General features: G+C 40.1%; 2 long non-coding RNA genes across 10 annotated transcripts in view; both read right to left on the bottom strand.

Moving 5' to 3' along the window:
• The window catches only part of LOC103747930, a 63,771-nt gene extending 59,983 nt beyond the window's left edge, over positions 1-3,788 (bottom strand). For all 3 annotated transcript variants that reach the window (XR_607869.3, XR_607868.3, XR_003846658.1), the window contains exons 1-3: positions 3,729-3,788; positions 2,889-3,002; positions 1,164-1,323 (exon numbers count right to left, since the gene is read on the bottom strand). This is a non-coding gene — a long non-coding RNA (uncharacterized LOC103747930). The remainder of the gene's footprint in view (positions 1-1,163; positions 1,324-2,888; positions 3,003-3,728) is intronic.
• On the bottom strand, positions 3,788-17,596 carry LOC103747929. Of its 7 annotated transcripts, XR_003846656.1 has the most exons (6): positions 17,398-17,596; positions 12,500-12,571; positions 10,335-11,170; positions 9,845-9,914; positions 6,591-6,772; positions 3,911-4,157 (listed from the first exon to the last, which is right to left on the bottom strand). It is a non-coding gene; the product is annotated as an uncharacterized LOC103747929 (long non-coding RNA). The 7 variants fall into 7 exon arrangements; XR_003846657.1 differs by lacking the exon at positions 3,911-4,157 and adding an exon at positions 3,788-3,838 and having other exon boundaries at positions 9,845-11,170; XR_003846655.1 differs by lacking the exon at positions 3,911-4,157 and adding an exon at positions 3,820-3,876 and having other exon boundaries at positions 9,845-11,170.
• Positions 17,597-23,053: the final 5,457 nt, after the last annotated feature.

Below are 23,053 nucleotides of genomic sequence, written 5' to 3'. Positions count from 1 at the left end.
TCATTTAATTTTATGTCTTATAGGGTTTATACAGAGTACAATATTGTATAACCGTATTAATTCAATGTAAACCTAAAAACTTACAGCTAATTTTGAAACAGATGCATCTTAGCTCAGGCAATTGTTATTGAATATGTCAATGCTGTTGTAATGAAATGCTTCTTCTAATTATATGGTTATTAAATAAATAATTTTAAAAAATTTAAAAATGTAGCCAGGCGTGGTGGCGTATGCCTTTAATCCCAGGACTCGGGAGGCAGAGGCAGGCGGATCTCTGTGAGTTCAAGGCCAGCCTGGTCTACATAGCGAGTTCCAGGATGTCTGGGGCTACAGGGAGACCGTGTCTCAAAAAGACAAAAAAAAAATTTTTTTTTAATGTAAATATTAAGTTAAAACTCATGAATGACTGGATTTAAAGGTATCTCTCTAAAGAAAAGAGAAATAGGAGAAATGGCTACAATAAGGCATATATGTTATTTTCTAGAGAGGGTCTCATTAGCTGAGGCTGGCGTTATCTACTGCTCCTTCTGCATCTGTCTCCTCAGTAGTGGGATTATAGAGGTACACCACCATACTCAGCAGTGTCAATGTACTTTCTTGAGATTAATTTTCATGGGAAGAAATTCAAAAGCACACTTATTTCATATTGTTGGAGAATGAAAATGGAGAAGGGTTTAACCTATGCTAGGAGATGGCAAAAGTTTCTGAAAAGGCCAGATGGTAATATTCCAGGCTCTGAAGATCACAGTCTATTATAACCACTTAGCTGTGCTGTGGCACAAAATGACATGGGCAGTAATGAACAACTATGTGCCAACAAAACTTTATGAAAACCTTGGGGGCTGGTAGTATATCTATCTCAGGGGTAAAACACAGACATGAGGATTGGGTACAATCCACAACACAAAAACAAAACCAAGAGTGTCTACCACCTGGCTTACTTGGGAGCCATTTTGTCTCTTCTGACCCTCAGCAGTGGTGATCACAGACTGGGTAAGCAGATGTTCTACCTAAACCATTTTGAGAAAGGCATATACTAGTGTCAGGTACAGGTTTTGGAACTGTAGGCCTATGACTTGTGCTCAGAAGCGGCATTTCTACCACCCTCCCTGACAGGAAGTGAGGTCAAAGTCAGCCTTTCTTCATCTTCTTTATCTACTTACCTTACTGTGTTACCTTATCACTGAGAGGAGTCTCCTCCTCTTCTCTTTTGAGGTCACTCACTCATCACATATGGTGAACCCTAAAACACTTTTCAGTTATCTTCCATAGAGCCAGAAGCGTAGTTCAATAGCAGAGTAATTGCTTAGTATGTCCAAGACCCTAGGTAAGAATCCCAACACCAGAAAAACAAAGAAACAAAGAAACAAACCCTTAAAAATCATTTATAATCCAGCCAAAAGAGGAGTAACAAAAAAGATTATTTTTTTCTTCTGCCTGTCTATAGCTTCCCCCCACTCTCCTGGGTCAGCCTCCACTGCATGTATAGACAGTAGCAGGTACTCAAAGAGAGAATAGGAGTAGACATGGTGGTAAACACCAAATTTGAGGCCATCGTGGCCTAAAGTGAGTTCCCAGTTAATCTCAACAACATAGAAACCCTGTCAAAAAGAAAGAACAGATAGAAAACAGAAAAGAAAGTGAGAAGATAAGAAAATACAAGATACTGCTTAGTTTAATTCCATTATTTTGTTGTTGCTTTGAGATGGGTCTTACTACATAGCCCAAACTAGCCTTAAACTCACAATCCTCCTGCCTCAATCCTGCTGAGATGACAGGCTTAAGACACTATGCCAGGCTAACTTCATTCAATGTAAATTTTTATATCATAAAGGGAAAAATCCAATCTAACACTTATGATACATTATACATTTACTAGGTATTTATTCCTTTGTCCTTTCTCACAAAAAAATAAATGTCCCATAATGGTATGACTTTGTTAATACCCAGAACAATCTCTTAATACTTAGGAAGTATCTGTTGAAAAAAGGCTGAAAGTGTCACACGGTTCCTTTCTCTTTTCTACTAAAAGGGAAACTTCACCAAAAGTGCTAGCAATTTACCAAAGCTATCCAACTGCCTCCTAAAGACATCCACGGAAACAGTGATTCATCCCGACACACTGGTGAACTCTTGGAGCAGGGAGCCTCCATATAAATGACAGGCAGTGACAGGAAGATCTCACTCTTGATCAATGACAAGGTTTCTGGCTGCCCAGCAATCTGTACGTTCAGCAAGCATCCCAGATGATTTGATGCATAATTTTGTAGCATGGTAATTTCAGTCATCAGGAAAATATGATCTCAGAAGCTATTATAGCCAGATGTGGTGGCTCATGTCTATAATTCAAGCACTTGGGACCTGAGGCTAACCTGAACTACCATGTTTGAGATCAGCCTGGACTACATATTGAGACCGTGTCTCAGAAAACCAAATTAGTAATAATCTTTAAAATGATAATAATCTTGCCAGGTGTGGTGGCACACACCTATAGTCCCAGCACTTGGGAGGCAGAGGCAGGCAGATCTCTATGCGTTTCAAGGCCAGCCTCGTCTATACAGCGAGTTCCAGAGAGACCTTGTTTCAAAAAGACCAAAAAAAAAAAAAAAAAAAATTATGATAATAATCTTTTACTGGGCAATCAATTATTTCAAGATTGAACTAATCCATCTACTACACAACTAACCATAATCTTGGGCAATTTCTAATTCCCCCATTTGTAAAAATGGAAAAATGACAAAAGGTTAGGTTCTTTATTACTTTAGTACAGCCTGAATAAATTTAACCTGTTTTCTGATAATGGGTAAGTGTGAAGTAATTGTCTGATGCCTATTACGACCACCTTCTCATTAACTAGGCACACGAAATAAAGCCACTGAATCACTTACCAGGATTTTACCATGATTTGAAAACCAAACGTAGCCTAATTGTCTATTAACCTCACTGGACCAGCAGGGCTCAATGTATCACTTCACAAACAGCATAGTTTCTGACAGGATCACCTGAGGATAGGGGGAAGAAACAAATGTAAGATGGACGAGTCAAGGTTTGAAATTCAGTTTGACCTTTATTTTCACTACCTTAGCCATCTATATAGCCATGCTATAGACCTCACCTCCCACCCCTCTCTTTTGCCAGAGTAATTTTGTTTCAATGTTAAGAAGCAATGTTTCCATTTATTCATTAGCACTAATAAATAAATAATTTTATAAATAAAAACAGCACACTTTTCAATATCCCGTTTTTCCTTTTTTAATAATTTTTAAATTGACACTTTCACACATGTATACGTATTTTGTTCATATTCAACCCCTCATTATTCTCTCAGTTCCTTTCTCTCTCCATGAACTCTTTCTTCCCATCAAATCCTCCTCCTACTTTCATTTCATCTATCATGCTTGTTTAGTGTGTGTGTGTGTGTGTGTGTGTGTGTGTGTGTGTGTGTTTACATAAGTTTAATTAGGGTTGCTCTCCTAATTTTTTTGTTGTTGTTGTTGAGATAGTGTCTTGCTATACAACTCAGGCTGGCCTAAACACACTATGTAAGCCCAGACTGGCCTCTAACTGGTGACAACTTTCTTGCCACAACCTCCTGAGCTCTGGAATTATAAGCATGAGCCACTAAGCACAGCAGAACTCATATTTCACTCTTGCTAAGCATTCACAGTAACATTACAATATGTTCTTTATCTAGTAAAAACTATTTCGGGGCTGGAGAGATGGCTCACCGGTTAAGAACACTGGCTGTTCTTCCAGAAGACCTGGGTTCAAATCCTAGCATCCACATGGCAGCTAACAACATCCGTAACTCCAGTTCCAGGGGATCTGATGGCCTCTTCTGTTCTCCGCGGGCATTGCAAGACATGAGTGCACTTACTTACATGCAGGCAATACACGCATACACATAAAATAAAAATAATAAAATATTTTTAAAAATCTATTTCAAGACCTGTGATTATTACTAAATATGGACTCACAAATTTCAAAGTAAGTTACCTTGGGATAGGCATGGTGGCATGGGTCTGTAATCCCAGCACTCTGGATGCTGAGACAGGAGGATACTTAGTTGGAGGCCAGGTGTATCGCAAAAGAAAACAACCCTAAATGCTAGGGGTTGGAGATCAGTGTTAGTCTGCTTACCAAGCATGCATAATATCCTGCAAAGTAAAAAAGTAAAGAGGATAATTTGGGTAGAGAGGTACTACAAGTAACTATACCAAGCAGTAGGAACTATAATGTGAATACTGATGCTGACATTCTTAATTTGGTTCCAACCTTTCCACTGAGATTTTATTGGCCCTGTCATTGAATGGGACGGGCAAGCTTGACTCCTTAGCCATCTTCCTATGTCTGGCAGTTTATGAACTTACATTCTACATTCCTGACAAACAAAACAACAACAACAACAAACAGTTCCCCATCATCAGATGTGATGCTATAGGCCTGTAATCGCCAACACTCAAAAGGTTGAGGCAAAAGGATTGAAAGCTCGAGGCAGGCCTGATCAACGCAGTTAGACCCTATCTTTAAAAACCAAAAACAAAAACTCGAAATGTAAAAAAACAAATGAACAAACAAAAACCCTTCTAGTTATCAGCATCTGATGACATGTGATTCACAAAACTCCGAGTTCTAGACCAAGCCTTGCCATTTACAATTTCAGCTCCCACCTAGACAACTGACCTTTGCATCTGTGGAATAAGTGAAAAATAGAAGCTGCCTGGGTTATATGAAAGAACTAGACAGACAAGTGACTAGTCCCCTATCTCCGAGTCTCATCATTGCAGGAAGAATTGAGAGGTGAGACTTCACAGGAAAAATCAAAGACCCCAAGTTTCCTCAGTTTTAAAGAGGCATCCTATTGTTCTCTTGTATGTTTTTAGTCCCTAGCTGCTTAACATGAAAGGTAACCTCTAAACCTGGCAATTCAGTAATAGTTCAAAGCCCAGCCTATTAATAAGCTGTCAGTAACTGGACCAAGATCTGCATAACCACTCCTAATTATTATAACTTGTTTAAAACCTAAAGCAATAGGGAGGGAGAAGGCAGAATGTACACCCAATCTCACTAGAAAATAAATATGAAGTATGAACTCTTATCTACAAAATGCCTGCACTGGACTCTGGTCTGGTGGTGCCTTTCCCTGAAAATAGGAATCCTAATTCCATCACTTCCTTCATCCAGGCCCCACCAAGCTCTTACCCAGACTAAATTACATCACCCTCCATGTTTCGGACCAACCCTATTTTGTTCACTTCTGTTGGTATCAGTGCATTAAAAAGTGATCAAATGCAAGGAAGCTAAACTCTTAAACAAGCTCTGCCTCAGGTAGTTCAGGTGTCTCGGGTCCAGAGTTAGAACCCTAATACCACTGCCAAATAACAAAAAAGTCCTACCCTACTGAGGTTTGAGAATGAGGATCTGGGTCAGAATTGGAGTACCATGCTGAATATGTGCATGGTCTTGCTCAGTGTCCTGTAAAACAACACAAAAGTTCTACAACTATAGGGAGGACAAAAACAAAATCATCCAGAATTCCAAGAAGTGGAATAAGCATGGTATAATTTTCCAACAACTTTCAAGTAGAAGAGCAAACATGAGTTCTGATATTCCAAAATTAGAACAAAGTATATTATTCTCTAGTCTTTTCTTTAAGTTACTATAATGTATACATCTTCCAAGTCAAATATTCATCCATAAAACCTTTTGTTTTTAGACAGGGTCTCAGGTATTGCAAGCTAGCCTTAAACTATATAGTCAAAGATGGCTCTTAACTCCTGATTTTCCTGCCGCTATGTCCCAAATTCTAGGATTACAGACCCATGCCATAATGCCCAGTTTATTAGACTATTTTTATTTTTACTTGCTTTGTTATATTGCATAAACACACCAAAAGTTATTTAACCAAATTCCTATTTATGAACAGGTTTTCCATTATTTACTGCTATCAAAACTGTAAACATGCCCATCCCCAAATTTTTTTATATATCCATAAGCACATATTTGGTGATATATATATATAATAATGCATATAAACCTTTATGCCTAAAAAAAATTAAAAGGTGACTACAACATGAGTTTTGACTTTCCACTTAAATTAAGGATACAGAGTTAACAATACTTGATTTGAAAAAAATAAACAGTTCTAGGCATGGTGGCACATGCCTGATGAACTCTACATAGTGAGTTCCAGGACAGCTAACAGCTAGCTGGGACTACAGGGAGACCCTGTCTTAAAAAGACAAAAACAAAAACAAACAAACAAAAAAACCAACCAACCAACCACCACCACCAACAACAACAACAAAAAAACCCCAAAATCCTCAAGATTCTGGCTCATGTTGCTTTTTTCTAATTGAAACAATAGCTGTTAGTAAAAGGGTTAAAAGAAGACCATTAGACAGTCATCTAAATTTAAAATCCCTTTGCTAGAATTCAAAGTTATGCTAATGTTAAATAGCCCCTCAATGGCATTTGCATGTTGATTTTGGTGATTGTTGTGGGCACTTACCTCTATCAAAACTTAAAGCACAGAATCCTATAGAAAGGGTTTAGGAACTACTTGCTCCAAACCAGATAAGTATTTTTACCTTCCTATTTTCAGGGAACAATGAGTTGAGGCCAGTCTTCTTTCTTTCAAAAGCAACATAGTTCCTTTCCCTGCAACTGTAATCCTTCCTTGGTGGATTTGCCAAGGCTGTGCTGATAGTCATCTCAGATTGAAGACACAGGTCAGAATCAAAAAAACCTATTTTTCAGCATCGTGATGAGTCTGATACAAATGAGATTAAAATAGGTAATAGTACTTTTAAAACCTAACCAACAAAAACAAATTAATATAATAAAGCAAATACAGTAAAATGCTCGTTCTAAATGTAGGTAGGCAGCAGACATATGACTTTTCACTATCTAATTCTTTTGTATGCAGGTACTTGAAAACCTTTATAATAGGAGCTAGAGAGACCACCCAGTGGTTAAGAGCATTGACTGCTCTTGCAGAGGACCTGGGTTTGACGCACATGGGACTACGGAACTGTCCTTAACTCCAGTTCCAGGGGAGTCAAAGCCCTTTTCTGATTTCCACGGCATTGCATGATATGGGTGCACTCACATACATGCAGACAATACACATAAAATAAAAATAATAGGGGCTGGAGAGATGGATCAGCGGTTAAGAACACTGGTTATTCTTGTAGAAGACCCGGGTTTGAATCCCAGCACCCACAGGGCAGCTAACAACTGTGTGTAACTCCAGTCCCAGGGGATCCGACGGACGGCCTCTTCTGACCTCTATGGGCACTGCAGGACTCGGGTGCACTTACCTACATTCAGGCAACGCACTCATACACATAGAATAAAAATAAAAAACATTTTTTTTTTTGGTCTTTTTGAGACAGGGTCTCCCTGTAGCCTGAGCTGTCCTGGAACTCACTATGTAGACCAGGCTGGCCTTGAACTCACAGAGATCTGCCTGCTTCTGCCTCCCAAGTGCTGGGACTACCGGGGTGCGTCACCACGCCTGGCATAATAAAATATTTTTTAAAAAAGAAAATCTTTATAATAGAATGCTGGGGGGAAATTCTGTAAGGGCTGTCCTTCCATTTTATTCCTGGAATGAGCACAATATAAGCAGTGAGCCTAAGCAAGGTTTGCTCCAGGTTTTTTTTTGTTTGTTTGTTTTTGTTTTTTTTTGTGTGTGGAAGGCTTTCTACAAGCACACCATGGTACTCTAACTCTGACCCAGATCCTGAATCTCAATCCCATTTAGAGTGGGGCTTTGATGTTTGCTGATGGTGCTAGAGATCTAATTCAGGGCCTCACAGAGTTGAATTTCAAAGCTCTACCCTGAGGCAGAATTTAAATTTCAAATTCTTGCATTTGATTTAGAGCTCTTTTATTTTTCAATGGCGTGAAATCAATCACAAAGGACTCCTAGGCAGATTACCAAAACAATGTATTTGTGGTTAGGGAAGCCAGAGAAGATATCTAAAAACTCAGAAATCCAGGCTGGCTAGCTGAACAAACCTGAATTAGAGAATTATTTCAGATTTCTCACTTAATTAGTACATTAAGCCAGGTATGGTGGTGCACACCTTTATTCCCAGCACTTGGGAGGCAGAGGCAGGCAGATGTCTGTGAGTCTGAGACCACCCTGGTCTACATTGCCAGTTACAGGCCAGCAGGGGCTATATAGTGAGAACCTGTCTCAAACAAAACAAAAAAAACAAATAAATGAATAAGAATTTAAACATGAAAAATTAGTACATTAAGAAAAAGTAGTGCAATTAACTTCCCATAACTATAACTCTAGTACTTTGGGAGTCTGAGGCAAGAGGATTAAGAGTTCATGATCAGCCAAGGCTAAAAGGGGGGGGGGGCTCGGGAGGCTGGTGATGCAGTTCAATTGGTAAAGTGCTTGCCTAACATGCATGAAGCACTGGGTTGCATCCCCAGCAGCAAATAAAACAAAACTTGAAAGGTGAGGCAAGCCTGTAATCCTAGACTTTAGGAAGCAGAGGCAGCAGGATCAGAGGTTCAGGGTAAACTTAGGCCAGGGCTGTAAGAAGCTTTCAAGGAAACAAAAAGCCCCCAAACAAAAACATTAGAACTCCCTGTACAGGAGTAACTTGTACATCAGTGTGGTACAGTAGTTTTAGCATGTCTGGCATGTGCAAATCCCTCGCTTCCATCTCCTCTTAGTCTCCCTGCAAAGAACTATGTGGGCAGGAAAGAGGCAAGAGGGAAGGCATCTAGATACACCATGTCTACATGCCTTAAATCATTATTAGGGGTATTCATGAAAAGAAGGTAAGCCAGTAGGTCTCTTCTACTTATTGCCCAGCTCACTGCTCCCTTTTGGTGTACTCAATAAACTATTCTTCCAGAAAGGAAAAAAAAAAGGGGGGGGGGTGATCAAAACAAGAGTCTGAAGGACAATGTAGTAACTACAGGGAGACCTTAAAACCTCCTAGCATATCTATAAAATATAAAAGACTTTTCACATGCAGTTGGATTTTTGGGTTTTTGGGGTTGTTTTTTGTTTTGTGTTTTTTTTTTTTTTGTTTTTTTTTTTTTGGTTTCTTGAGCCAGGGTCCTAAAGACTCGTGCCTCAGCCTCCAGGTGCTGTGATTACAGGTGTGAGCCACCATGCCTTGTTTAATAATTAATTTCTAAAATGCTAAAAAGAATCTCTGGTAACAGCCTGGGACAAAAACATTATGAAATAAGGATGGCTGTATTTCAACAAATGTATTTGCAAAAATGGGGAGCCCATGGATTACAGTTTATACACAGGACCCTAAAAATGACTAAATGTGGAGTCCTATGCAAGAATACTATTTGGAGGATGACTTGTGGTGAAGTGAAAGGGGAATGAAATCAACAAACAGGAACCGTATTGCAAACACAGGGGCCATGAGGAAGGCTCAGGCAACTAGTACTGGGTCCCACCAAAGAAGCAGAAGTCAGCATTACCAAGAATATAAACGTGTACAAATACCAAAGCCGGAAAGCCAAACACTGCCTCATGAAAAATGTAGAGAAAATACATATATAACTAGAACGAAATACCAAGTTTCTGACCATAATAAGCTCTTTGAAGAAACAGCTGAGGGTCAAGTAAGTACCTATGAAAATCACTTTAGCAGGCACACAATAAATGTTTCTTGATGATTCATTCATTTATTCATGAATAAGGATTTAGTGAAACCTACTAATGTGCCAGGCTGGGCTCTGGAAATGACATTTTCCCTGCCTAGGTTGCACAATCTAATTTAAGAACACAGCAAGACAGACAGGCATGCACACAGACAATTACAATCCAATCCAATAAGTGCTGCCATACTTATCAGGTTGTATTATAATGGTCAATGCAAAGTTTCTTTCCAGGGTGTGCTGCTCCAGGCTGCTGGGGGCTGCAACATCGAGAGGGAGAGACCAAATTGTAGAAATCCAAGGTTAAATGCTTTGGGATGTGGGTATTTCAAATAAATCCACATTCTCCTTAATCCCTTATTCATAGCTGGATTGAAGAACTAGATACTGGCAAGGGCTTCTATGCTTAAGGTAAGCAGAGTTCCAAAAAGGATGTTTTCAACCACCTTCTCTAAAATGAGCCTCCCCCCACCTTGTTTTTTTGTTTATATACCTCCCAATCTCTCCACCACACAAGCCCCGTTTAATAATATGTATACCTAGAAAAATGCTGAAAAATAGGCTTGCAATTAACTACATTAAGCCAGTATAAGTACCTGAAAACAACTAAACTCAGCTGGTACTTCTAAATCTCGTAATACCCACCCTTCTCTGAAAAAGAAGAGTCAGATGGGACAAACCTGAAGCTCAGGCAGGAAGATCCACACAAGTCGGGGACCAGCGTGGGCTGCATAGGGACCACCAAACCTGCCAGAGTCACATATTGAGAATGTAACAATAAAAGCTGGACCTAGTAGTGCCACCTGCAAACCCATCACTGGGGAAGTGAAGGCAGAAGGATCAAAAGCTCAAGGCTATCCTCAGCTACATAGCTAAAGTCATCCTGAACTACATTAAACTGTCCGAAAAAAGAAAATTAGATGCAAAATATATGAAACATGGGGTATAGGAAAGGACGCTTCATCTAACAAACCTAATTAAGCAAACTACAAACCAGAAGTAACACCGAGTTTAAGGATTGGTGAATAATCTGCATCCATTCCACAAGGTCTGGGAACATCTAATTCACCTGCACATAAAAATGAAACAAGGAACATACTTTCACCCCGTTTTTCAAAACTGGGTAATAATAAGAGACTCCTCGACCAGAGATTACCACTAACAGTTATTTGGAAATCCCACATCAGGCGCAGCCAGGACAGCCTAGCGCCAGTTCCACGCCACCTCCCCCACGTCCCCGCGGCACGTCACTTCCGTCTCCCCACCCAGGTTCCGTGTGGCGCGCGCGGGAGAAGGGGCTCGCCGAAGCCCGCCAATGTCCAAAGACTACATTTCCCAAGCGGCGCGGCGGCAGTGGAGGAGCCCGCCCGGACGTGTAGCGCGGGCCTTCCACTACCGGGAGGCCAGCGGTGCCAAAGGCCACAACAGCGGTCCAACTGAAGAGCAGACAAGATGGCCGAGCTCCTCCTCACCGGGACCTTTAAGGAAAAGCAGCATTTGCTGGCAGAACCAGTTTCTGGAATTAAAGCAGAACCAGAAGATAGCACTTAGGAGGTGGAGGCAGGAGGGTCAAGGGTTCACTGCCTCAAAATATACCCAAAGGGGAGGTGGGGTGGGGAGGGGCCGAGAGCACTGCTGCTATTTTTACGTGGTCACTGCTGGCCCTCAGAATTCCACCTTTGAAACGGGTACTTTTAAAGTGAACTATTGCAGAAATGCCAATGGCAGCATCTGAAGTATAGTTAATGACCAAATTGTATTACTTTAATAGACAAGTTGGGGAAAAACATTTACATTTTTGAAAGATAAGTGACCTCCAGCACTGCAGATCCGCAGTTCTGCTGTGGATCGTGGCTTTTTTGTTAACTGCTCTAATCCAGAAGATCCGTTGGCGAACAAATGCAGTATTGCATAACGTTTAAAGCAGTGCCACTCTGCTTTTATTAATTTCTCCCATCGTAGTTTTAAGTATTAAGTACTGTCATTTTAGGTAGTAGTCAGGGGTTAGCAGGAATATGGCATTTTTGTTTAGTTTTTATGAGGGAAAAGGTAATTTTAATTTTTTCGGCTCCTTTCCTCCCTTTTTGTAGTGCTCTAATTGCTTCTGTTTTTAAAAGCATCTAAGCAGTTCTTTACAGTATGCTCTTCTAGCCAACTTTAACTACTTAGACTCTGGTAGATAGCAAAGCTTGACTGAACCAAAAGGGAAACATTAAACGTTACAGCCTTCACTAATTACATGCGACTTTACTATCAAGTGTAGACTACCCCCCTCCCCACCCCACCCTCCAAAAAACCCCAAGACTTGTGACCATTTTGTATAACTTGACTCGAACTGTAAATCTTGTGTTTTATTAAAAAAAAAAGAAATTCTTATTCTAAAAAAACGTTATTTGGTCAGATGGTTTTGCAAAGACAAGGTGGAATTTTTCTGTGTCCCATACCAGTTTTTTCTTTTGTATTTTAAGCCAAGGTTTTGCTATAACTCGGTCACAGCAATCCTCCCGCCTCGGTGCTGGAACTATATGAATGTGCCACCACACCTAGTTTCCACAATTTTCTCTTTTTCTTTATTTTCTTTTTTCTTTCAGGAAGGGTCTCATGTAGCTCAGGTTGGCCTCAAACACACTATTTAGCTGAGGATGGCCTTGAAATCCCCACCCTCTTGTCTCTACCTCCTAAGTGCTTTGATTACAACTATATGCACCACATCAGGTTTTATGCTGTGCTGAGGATAAAACCCAGGGTTTTGTGCATGCTTGGCAAACATTCTGCCAAATGAACAATGTCCCACCCTCCTACATTTTTAATGAGACAGCGTTTTTTGAATTATTTCTGTCTGTACCTGTGCCAAGGTGTGCATGTGGAGATCAGAGGACAACTTGCAGGGTTCGGTTCTCTCCTTTCACCATGAGTCCTGGGGATCAAACTCAGGTCATCAAGGCTTGGTGCCAAGAACCTTTACCCACTAAGACCCCTTGCCAGCACAAGGCCTGCACTAGCAAACTCGACAAATGGCATCAACATGTTTATTTATTGGCCGTTATACTCAGACCCCTGTTTTGGGACCCACTATCTCTTTGAGTTCATTATTTTATAAACTTATTATATCCTCCTAAAGTCACTGTTCTTGCCTATACTGTTCCACTCATCTGCCAGTCCCCTCACTATGCTTTCTCAGTTGTTGATATATAGCCCCAAAGCCCTTAATATTACCTATAAACGTGGACATTTCACTATTGGCCACACAACTCATAATTATTTAAAATAAGATCAGACCTTGAATGGATGAAGGAGACTACTGTTTTGTCTAAATTGGGTTATTATAACTGGGTTGCCATGTCTTCTCCCCACATCCACACCCAGGTCTCACCATTTCTCTCCAGCATTCAAAAGTGCTTTCCTGGCCAACTGTTGTGACACTGGAAAGGGTGAGGCATACCTGACTTACACACTAAGACCTTGTTTTTTTTTTTTTTTTAAAAAAAAAGCCTACCCATTTAAAAAGAAAATATCTCAAAATGGTTACCAAGAGGCTGACAGTATCTACACAAGAGTTGTCTTAAAATTACATTTCTTCAGCAGCAACAAACACATATCAGTATAATTGCACAAAATGACAAGCTGTTTACAAATCACAAATTTTATGGGCCCAAATAAAATAATTTATAAAATAAAATAAACGATAAGATCTGACAAGAGGACCTGGGTTTAAACCCCAGCACCAAAATAATAATAGTTTAAGACTTGAGAAAAAAAAAAAAAAGTTCAGTCACAATGGTACATGCCTGTAATATCAGCCCCCCCCCAAAAGATCTGAAAGCCCAGCCTTACCAATAGTCAAAAATATGTCATTATTTTTTATTACATTTATTTAGTGTATGTGCATGTGTGACATTATGAGCAGAGGTAAAGGTCAGTGGGCACCTTGCTAGAATGGGTTCTGTGAGTCCTGAAAATCGAATTCAGTTCATCAGGCTTGGTGGCAAGCAACTTTACCGGCTAAGTCATCTCTCCACCACCTCTCCAGCCTAAAATATATCTTTTTTTAAAAAAAGAAAAATAAGAACTGGGAGTGTTACCATATATTTATAATGGGGGATTAGGGGAAAGACAGGAGGATCAGTAGTTTAAAATCATCCTCAGTTACATATCAAGTTTGAAGCCAGAGTGGGATACCCAAGATCTTGTCTCAAAAATAAAGCATAAATATATAATTTTACTATAATTTATGTATTCTTTTACATATGAAGTTAGCAAAAAATGAAAAAAAATTAAGTGCCTAAATGGCTGAAATGACTGGGCACAAAGACTGATGTAATTTTTTGGAAAGCAATTGCTTATAATGTTCAAATGTGGAATAATTCTAATTCTGTAACTTGATAAAGACAGAAAAAAACTGGGCAAGATGGCTCTGTAGGTAAAGGCACTTATGCAAGCGTGTAATGCAAATATTGTTCTCTGAGCTACACAAGTGTGGGCCGACACACACACACACACACACACACACACACACACACACACACAGTGGCACATGCACTGTTAGACATGCACAATAATACTAAAAAAGAAACAGAAAAATGAATAGAAGCTAAATGAAGATTTTTATGACATAATTTACTAAAAAAATCTAAAATACTTCTACATAACAGAATAGCATGAAACCATTGAATGACAGAAACTGTTCAACATGGAAATGTACATGGTACATTAAACAAAAAATACATACAACAGTACATATATGATCAATTGTGAAGATGACTACAGAGAGAAGGAAAACTAGTTAACAAATTTATTAACACTAGTTATCTCTGGGTGGTAAAGTTATAATCTTTTTTTTTTTTTTTCTGGATGGTTATCCAGAGATAAACCTACACCGAATACCGAATATCTAATTTCTTGTTTTGGAAACCTATTTAGATGTAAAGAATGGAAGAAAAAAATAACATCTGATCATGTGGCTTCCAATCTCTACTACTAACCCAAAATTTTAAAACAGTAGTGAAAAGGCAAACAAAATGAAGTAGTTAGATAAATATATGAAGTATCACATTAACAAAAATAAAATTCCTAGAAAAAAAATTTAATCTCACCAATAACCAAAAAATGAAAAAAAAAAAAGGGCTGGTTTTATTCACTATGTTCTCATCTAAGCATATTCTGAAAACACTCAATACTTCTTTGTAAAAATTGGCACAACCTTTTGGGGAAGAATATGGCAATTTTATCAAGTGTTAAAATGTTCATACCATTTTATGTATTAATTCCACTTCAATGGATATATTCTAAATAGATAATACAATTTGTATTTTTGTCTTATATTACTAACAAAAAATTTTTCCTTGACAATAGACATTTGAATCAGCACAGCAAAATATCAATAATAGGATTTTTAAAAATGTCTTCTGTACCAAAGTCTGATTTCCCTAGATCCTCAGACCAGATAACAAACCAGGCAAAAACATGGGTGTGTCCAGCCTGCTGCAGTCGGCCATTTTGTGCTCTCTGCAGAACAAAAAATGCACAAGACAACTGTACAGTTAGCACCCCCTTAAGGTTTCAAATCAACAATATTTTACTTTTTGTCTCCCATATGTGTGAGCAAATACTATGCACTGAGCTAAAAGAAGTGAACAACTCTCCTTAATGCTTTAGTTAAATTTTATGATTTCAGGCAAAATTGAAATAATTCCTTTAAATATGCCCCTTCATTTTAGGGGATAAGGCATGTTTAAAAGCACAGGACTTCTGCACCAATACAACCTGGAGAAAAAGTCCAGTCTCAGCCATTCAGTTGGCTATAATTTAAAACCCTGTATACTTTCCAGAACATACCTGTATCTAAATACTGTTAATAGTTTTACCAAATAACAGTAAATTCTCACTTTGCAGGCCTCAGAGCCACGCAGTTCAACAGAGAGAGAGAGAGAGAGAGAGAGAGAGAGAGAGAGAGAGAGAGAGAGAGAGAGAGAGAGAGAGAGAGAGAGAGAGAGAGAGAGAAGAGAGAAAGAGAAGAGAGAAAAGAAAAAACAAAATACCCTCCAATCTCCCAACTTTTGCCCGGACCAAATGAAGCAAAGTTCAGAGACCCGGGGGTGGGAGGTGGGGGGCATAAGCCCAGGTCACCTTCATACGACTTTTGCCATTAATTTTCAGTCTTTCTGCATCTCAGTATGAGTTTCAGAGGGCCATTTGTCCAAATCAGGCTACAAGCAACGTAATAAGCATTTAGAAAGACAGTCAAATGCTCAGACCTGTGTTCTGTGAGGGAGAAAAACCAAGGACTTTAGGCCATCGTGACAGTGGCGTGCCTCTGCAGTTCACTATGTTCTGCTACTCCGGTGGGACGAGAGCAAGATCCGCAAGGCACAAGCCTCCAGCAGCCTTTCAAATCTGTATTGTCTGGATGTGGTAAACGTGGCCGCTCTATCTTCTGCCACATTCCCCACAACCTGCGCTGAAGCCTTTTACACTGCCTCTTATACATTTTGAAGCTCCTATTATCAGGCCAGTGAGAAGCTAATAATCTGGGGTAATTTTCAGTGGGTTTGACCACCGCCTAGGACAAATCCCAAATGAGGTTGACCCCTTCAACCGTTAGAGAGGTAGATATGTTTCTCTGCAGGCCCTCCAAGCCCAAGATGGCGATTTGGGCGAAAGACAACTTACCGAATCCCTCGTCATTTCGTAACCTTAATTACCAGAACACTGTGCGCCTCCCTCCCGCCCAGCCAGGCTATTGGCAATACGCAGGCGTACTTCTCCTTCCTGCCCTTAAACGCCAATGGACACTAAGTTCTCACCTACGCATGCGCACCTTGACTCCCGCGCTGCTGGCGCCTTTACTTCAATGAGCATGCGTGGTTTGATCTCGCTCCTCTACCCTACCCAAGGTACCTCGGTCCCCTCCGCCCGTGGAGCCCCTCCCCTCGTGTCAGGCTTTCTCAACAGTACTGGAGCGCCACCACTTGGTGCTGTGGAGCCTCATTTTGGATATTAAAGGCCACGCAACATGCCGGTCTTTCTGATTCTCCCCTCAGTTTTTTAGATACGTATGCGTGTATGTATGTATATATATTTAAAATATGTTAGATGTACATGTCGAATGGTATCTGCACGTTTTTCTCGTCACAGTTATGCCCCAAAGAGAATCATTACCTACCTTCCCTAATAGAATTAACTGATAAACTAGATATGTTGAATATGGGAAAGGCGTTATCCTAGATCTAGATGAAGTCTGTCAGACCCCAAAGGAGAAGCTAGAGGACCCTCAGATCCACGTAATACAGTAAGACCAGACAACCTAAACAAAGGGAACGAGATCTCTTATATTAAAGCACTGGAAGAAAGCCGCGTGTGGTGACTTAAAGTTTTTAAGTTCGAGGCCTCTCTGGTCTTGTTCTCAAAAATACCCCTCCCCCTGAGGAAAAAAAAGCCTAATCCTAAAGCCTCAGCCTTGAGAGACACCTGCAACAAATGAGGAACCCGAAAGTTTTAAAAATAGAGAACATCATGGAAAACAGCGATGTTCAGGTGCCTCAAAACATGCTTAAAAGAAAGTCTAAATCCCTTTCATAATATTAACTTAAATGCTAACCATCCTTTTGGAGGGCTGGGGCTTTTATTAGCCTCCATTTTTTTCTTCCCGTCAGAGGGGAAAATTCACAAAATTAAGGATTCCTGTGTCCCAAATTCCCTCTGCCACCCTCCATGCTATGTTTTTGCCCTTAGTCGTTCCTTTACCTCCTGGCTGAATCGAGTGTCGTAGCAAGAATTCTTACTGCCAGCAGTGTAGACAGCGGAGGGACAGAGAAAGAGGTACCTGAATCGTAGCAGCCTGCATTAGAGCCAGTGAACACAAGGCAAGAAACCTGCTATAGTTCCAGACGCTGCACTGATACCACGAACCCACAGCTTCTCCCGGAGTGCTGCAGTTTCTGGCGCATGCGCGGTGCACCTCGCCCGCTCCACCGCATCTCTCCATAATCCATAGCAGTTAACAGCTACCCCAATACCCAGATCCCTAAGCCACCCTGCTTTTTCCACCTCTCCTTTCAAACTGGCCTGCCCCACCATCCCTTTCCTCGACCCATCCTTCAGTCGGTCAATCCCTCTCCCATTCTTACTAATTTGCCATTCCACTTTCCACTGTCAAATCCTACTATCTTTATTATTCCTCTTGCTACCTTTCCTGGCCCACCCCACCAATTCTTGGCCTTCCCTGCCACTCTGTTAGGCCTCTTACTGTGTTCTGTTGTGCCCCATATTCCAGCTGTTGGGGATCAGGAGATGGAGGATTGGACACAGTGATTAATGTGGGTAATCCCAGCATTTAAGAGAGGTAGGAAGGAGGATCATCCTCAACTACATAGCAAATTCGAGGCCAGCTTGGGCCACAAGAGATTGTCTCTAAAATTAAAATAAAATAAAAATAAAAAGATGACACAAAAGCCAAGAAAAATACATATTTAGATTTAGTTGTGGGCTCAAGTTACTGAAACTGGGAAATAAGTCTTGCCTGGTGCCTGGTGCCTGGCAACTGGCAACTGGGTTCTTGGGGCTGGCTGTTTTCATGCTGGGCATGCTATTTCCTGCAGGGAATTCTAGTTTTTAAGGATTACTTTAAGATTGCCCCCTTTTCTTATTCATTCCTTAGTCTAGAGGGATTTGGGAAGCTGTGTCTTCTATCTAGCTAAATTGGAATGTGGATTAAATTTATCATACCAGAATCCTATAGGTAAAAACTGTAGCCACATGCCTCTACCTGAAAGAAATACCAAGAACAGAATACAAGCTGGAGCCAAGGCCGTAAAATGTGTTGCTCCACCTAGTGGAACGAAAGTTAACATGCATAAGAACATTTCTACGATGCCTTTAGCTCTCTCTAGTCTCTGATTTTTGGTAGGACAATCCAACTTTGACAGTTTCCTTGTCTCTGAAAGAGCTTGTTCTCTCCGGGGGTGGGGGGAAGGGTAATGGAAAGGCTCTTTTTAATCAAATCTAAGCAACAGAAGAGGCCTTTAAGCTTAATTTACCTGGAGTCCACTGTTAAGGGTAACTGAGCATCTTAAAAGTTGTACTCATACAGAATCCTGACAGATTATAGTTATAAAGTTTAAGCCAATTTAGCTCTAAAGAAAACTTAGTTCTAGCCGGGTGTGGTGGCGGATGCCTTTAATCCCAGCACTTGGGAGGCAGAGGCAGGTGGATCTCTGTGAGTTCAAGGCCAACTTGGTCTACATAGTGAGTTCCAGGTATCACAGTGAAAGATTTATCGTCCTCTTTTTTTTTTTTTTTTTTTAAAAAAAAAAAAAAAAAAAAAAAAAAAAAAAAAAACTGACTATATTTTATATGTGACAAATTGTAAAAATAAATAGAAATGTTAGAGACATCTCTAAAGTGTCAGTGTTTCTCTTTCCTAGAATTTAATTTCTATGAGATTTTAATTGTAAGGAATATCAAGAATTTCATTTTAGGGCTGGGGATTTAGCTTAATTGGTAGAGTTCTTGCCTAACATGCACAAAACCCTGGCTTTGGATCCCCAGCACCACATAAAACTGTGTGGTGGCACATTCCAGTAACCCTAACACTTAGTAGGTAGAGGCAGAAGGATCAGAAGTTCAAAGTCATCCTCAGCTACATAGAGCCATCTTGGGATATATGAAATTCTGGAGGGAGAGAGAGAGAGAGAGAGAGAGAGAGAGAGAGAGAGAGAAAGGGGGAGGGATGGAGGGGGTAGGCAGAGAGGAAGGAAGATAGATCACACCTAGAAAGACATTATATATATACTCACACACTTCTATAACTCAGTGGTAGAATGGCTGCCTAGCATGCTTGAGGCCCTAGGTTCAATCCTCAATATGTGTGTGTGTGTGTGTGTGTGTGTAAAACCCATATATAGGCATGCCTGTGTGTGCACACACATGCACATTGTGCTCTGTTTTCTAGGAAAATCCTGACCAATACAGATTTTCTAAAACCTAAGAACACCATGAGTTGAGATTGGGAGGGAAAGAAAGAGACGTACTCAAGAATACTCTCTTAGTTCCTTGATTCAGATTTGTTTTGCCAAATTGCATATTGACTAAATCTGACATGGGATTGGTCTTAACTCCCCCCCCAAACTATCATTACAAAGAACTAAAACAACTGAAGGAGATGGAAGTGTATTGGTAAAGTGATTGCCTAGCATGTGTAAGGTCCTGAATTCTGTCTTCAGCACTGGAAAGGAGAGACAGAGGTAGAAATAGAAATAGAGATAGATGATAGATGATAAATGAGAGATAGATATAGATAGATAGACAATTAGAGAAAGAGACAGAGACACAGAGAGAGAACCCAAAAATAAGGTGTGGCCCTTCTCAAGAAACTCCAATGGACTCCCATATGAACATTTGGAAATTGCCCTGTTCTTTTTTCTAGTTCCCTGTCTAGAACTCGTAATGCTAATTCCTCTTGCCTTTACTTCTCCTTCACATTGCCAATTCATGATTCAAGGACTTTCTTCTTCCCTTAGAGACAAGAGTTATACAATTTGGGGTCCTTTTAGATAGACCCACTGAAGGGGTACTCCAATTGCCTCACCCTACATCCCTGTTCAGCATGGAAGAAGCCAGAGCGGTCGGCATCCTTATTCCCTATTGGCAATTTGGGTAACCTCTTCAGAGAATGGTGTGATAAGAATAGGAGGTAGGAATTGGCTAGGCAGTTAGGGAAAAAAGATCCCAAAGAAATGTAAGCCATTTTCTTGGCTGAAAGTCAAAATGTCCTTGGGCCTGTTAGCAACATACTTTATTCCAAGGCCAAAAATGTCAAAAGTATTTGGGAGTTTGTATCTAGTTCTTAAAAGATTTTAGGATTACCTCTTCCGAGGGGGGAATGTTGGAGGGGAGGGAGTGGGCATGGATTTGATCAAAACACCTTATATGCGTGTATGAAATTCACAATAAAGTTTTTGTAAAAATTAAAAAAAAAAAAAGCTGTGCCTTTTGCTTTCCCAGAGTCCAATAGTTTTATGTTGTTGGGGGTGATTGTTTTTGTTTTTTGAGATAGGTATCACCCTGTAGCCCAAGCCAACTTGGAATTTTCAGCAGTCTTCTTGCCTCAGCTTCCCAAGCACAGGGATTATAGTGTGTACCATCATGCTTGCCTTAAATCCAACAAGTTTCCATGATAATACTAGCCTGTTTTCAAAAGCAGAACTGGTATGATGTTTATGAGTTTGAAGAAGGAGGCAGTGAAGACAGGAGAAGTTAACAAGATGATACAATAATAAACTTATATTTGTCAATAAAGGTCTTGATTTCGTAGCTAAAGTTTAATTAGTTTGAATACGTGAATAAAATGGCTAGGACATCAAGAAACACAGTTGAGGGCTGAGTGATGGCTCAGCAGTTAAGAATGCTTACTACTCTTGCAGAGGACCTGGGTTTTGTTCTGAGCACCCAGGTTAAGTGATTCTACCTGTAACTGCCTGTAGCAGGCACCTACATTTGTGTAGTGCACATAAACTTGTGCAAGCACACACATACACATAAATGCAAAAAAAAAAAAAAAGGAAAAAAAAAGAAATTGACTTTTTATTTCTTCATTTGAGACTGGGGCTTTGCTTGCTATGTAGCTCACACCCAGCAAAAATTAGCTTTTTGACTTAAAATTTTCTTAGATATGGTGAAATAATGGAAGGCTCAGTGGACAAATCAAAAGTATGGCGATTTATACCTGCGATCAGCATTTGGGATTACAGAGGCAGCAGGATTACAAATGAAGCCTCTGATAGGTAACCACTTCAGGTATATAGACAGTAAAGAGAATATTCGATTGGTTGTTGGAAAACCTTGAATTTACTTTTAGTTTATCTATTAATTACTGGGGGAAAATATTTTAAGCAAGGGAAACGGGCATGGCCCTGGTCTGATTCCCCAGCACCACAAGAAAAACTTGAAAATAGTTATTATTGTAATAAAGTCAGGTATGGTAGTTCATATCTCTAATGCCAGCAGTGGGGAGGCAGAGATTGGATCATCAGATGATTGAGGCCAGTGTCATCTACAGAGTGACTAACAAGGCCAGCCTGGGCTATAATGGATTCAGACTCTGTCTTAAAAAGAAAGAGGCCAGACATGCTGGCTCACTTCTTTAATCCCAGGACTTGAGAGGCAGAGGCAGAGACAGGTGGATAGCTTTGTGAGATTGAGGCCAGCCTGGTCTAACACACAGGCCAGCTGGGGCTACAGGGAAATCCTGTCTCAAAAAGTAAACAGAAAGAAAGAAAGAAAAGAAAGAAAGAAAGAAAGAAAGAAAGAAAGAGAAAGGAAGGAAGAAAGGAAGGAAGGAAGGAAGAAAAGAAAGGTAATAAGTAAAAATATTTTTAAGAGAATAAGAGTAATGTCAATTTTTCATTTCAGAAAAAGCACTTAGCTATATATGGTGATGTCTTCCTGTAATCTTGACTACTGCCTGTAACCCCAGCTACACAGATAATCTAGGCAAGGGACCGGCCAATTCTAGGCAAACCATATCAATGTAGTGAGATGCTGTGTACATAGGTACATAGGTACAATATGTGTTGTGGGAAACATGGAGCCTCACTTCATAATAAGAGTACTGGAGACTCAGAGTAGAAGAAATGAGACCATTTATTTTATGAGCTTGCAAAGCTAGTTATTAACTTAGAATAGTGGGCATGCTGATTGAGCACAGAGAATAATTTTTATAATCCTAACACAACAAGCTCCTTCTTCCCTTTTCTCTTTGATTGTGTAATCAGGAGTAATCTTACATATCATCTACATCTTATCTTTCCCTCTGTCACATTTTTCTTTTTCACAATGAAAACTGTGTGTGGGTTCATCACTGTTTTACATCTTGTTCATTTTAAAGCTTATCAAGCAAATGACCTTGCAGGAAGCTTGGCTTTTAATTTTCTACTCTAAATCTTTGTGTGTGTGTGTGTGTGTGTGTGTGTGTGTGTGTCTAGACTGGCAGAATTTGGGAGGGGGCAGATAATTTAGCAGCCTGCCAGAGCCTAGGGACCCAGTATTTCTTGTTCATCTGTAGTTAGAGCTAAGTTAACTCAAGGTATTTGTAATTGAAAATGAGCCATCAGATTTTTATTTCTTAGACACACACACACACACACACATACATACATACATTAAAATAAACATCAAGCAGGGCACAATGGACTGTACTTATAGTCTACTTTTTGGAGGGGCTAAGGCAGAAAGGTCTTTTAAAACCAGCCTTTGCCACACAACCTAATAAAACCCCATTAAGAAGAGGAGACCATAGGGGCTTAGGATGTAGTTGATTGGTAAAATGCTTTCCTAGCATGTGTAAGACCCTGGGTTAGACCCCTAACTCAAGAACATCAATAACATCAAAAGAAGAAGAGGA

Source organism: Nannospalax galili, unplaced genomic scaffold (assembly GCF_000622305.1).
Source record: "Nannospalax galili isolate Female #2095 unplaced genomic scaffold, S.galili_v1.0 scaffold365, whole genome shotgun sequence".
NCBI classification, from domain to species: Eukaryota; Metazoa; Chordata; class Mammalia; order Rodentia; family Spalacidae; genus Nannospalax; species Nannospalax galili.
This window is presented reverse-complemented; position numbering and strand designations above follow the sequence as displayed.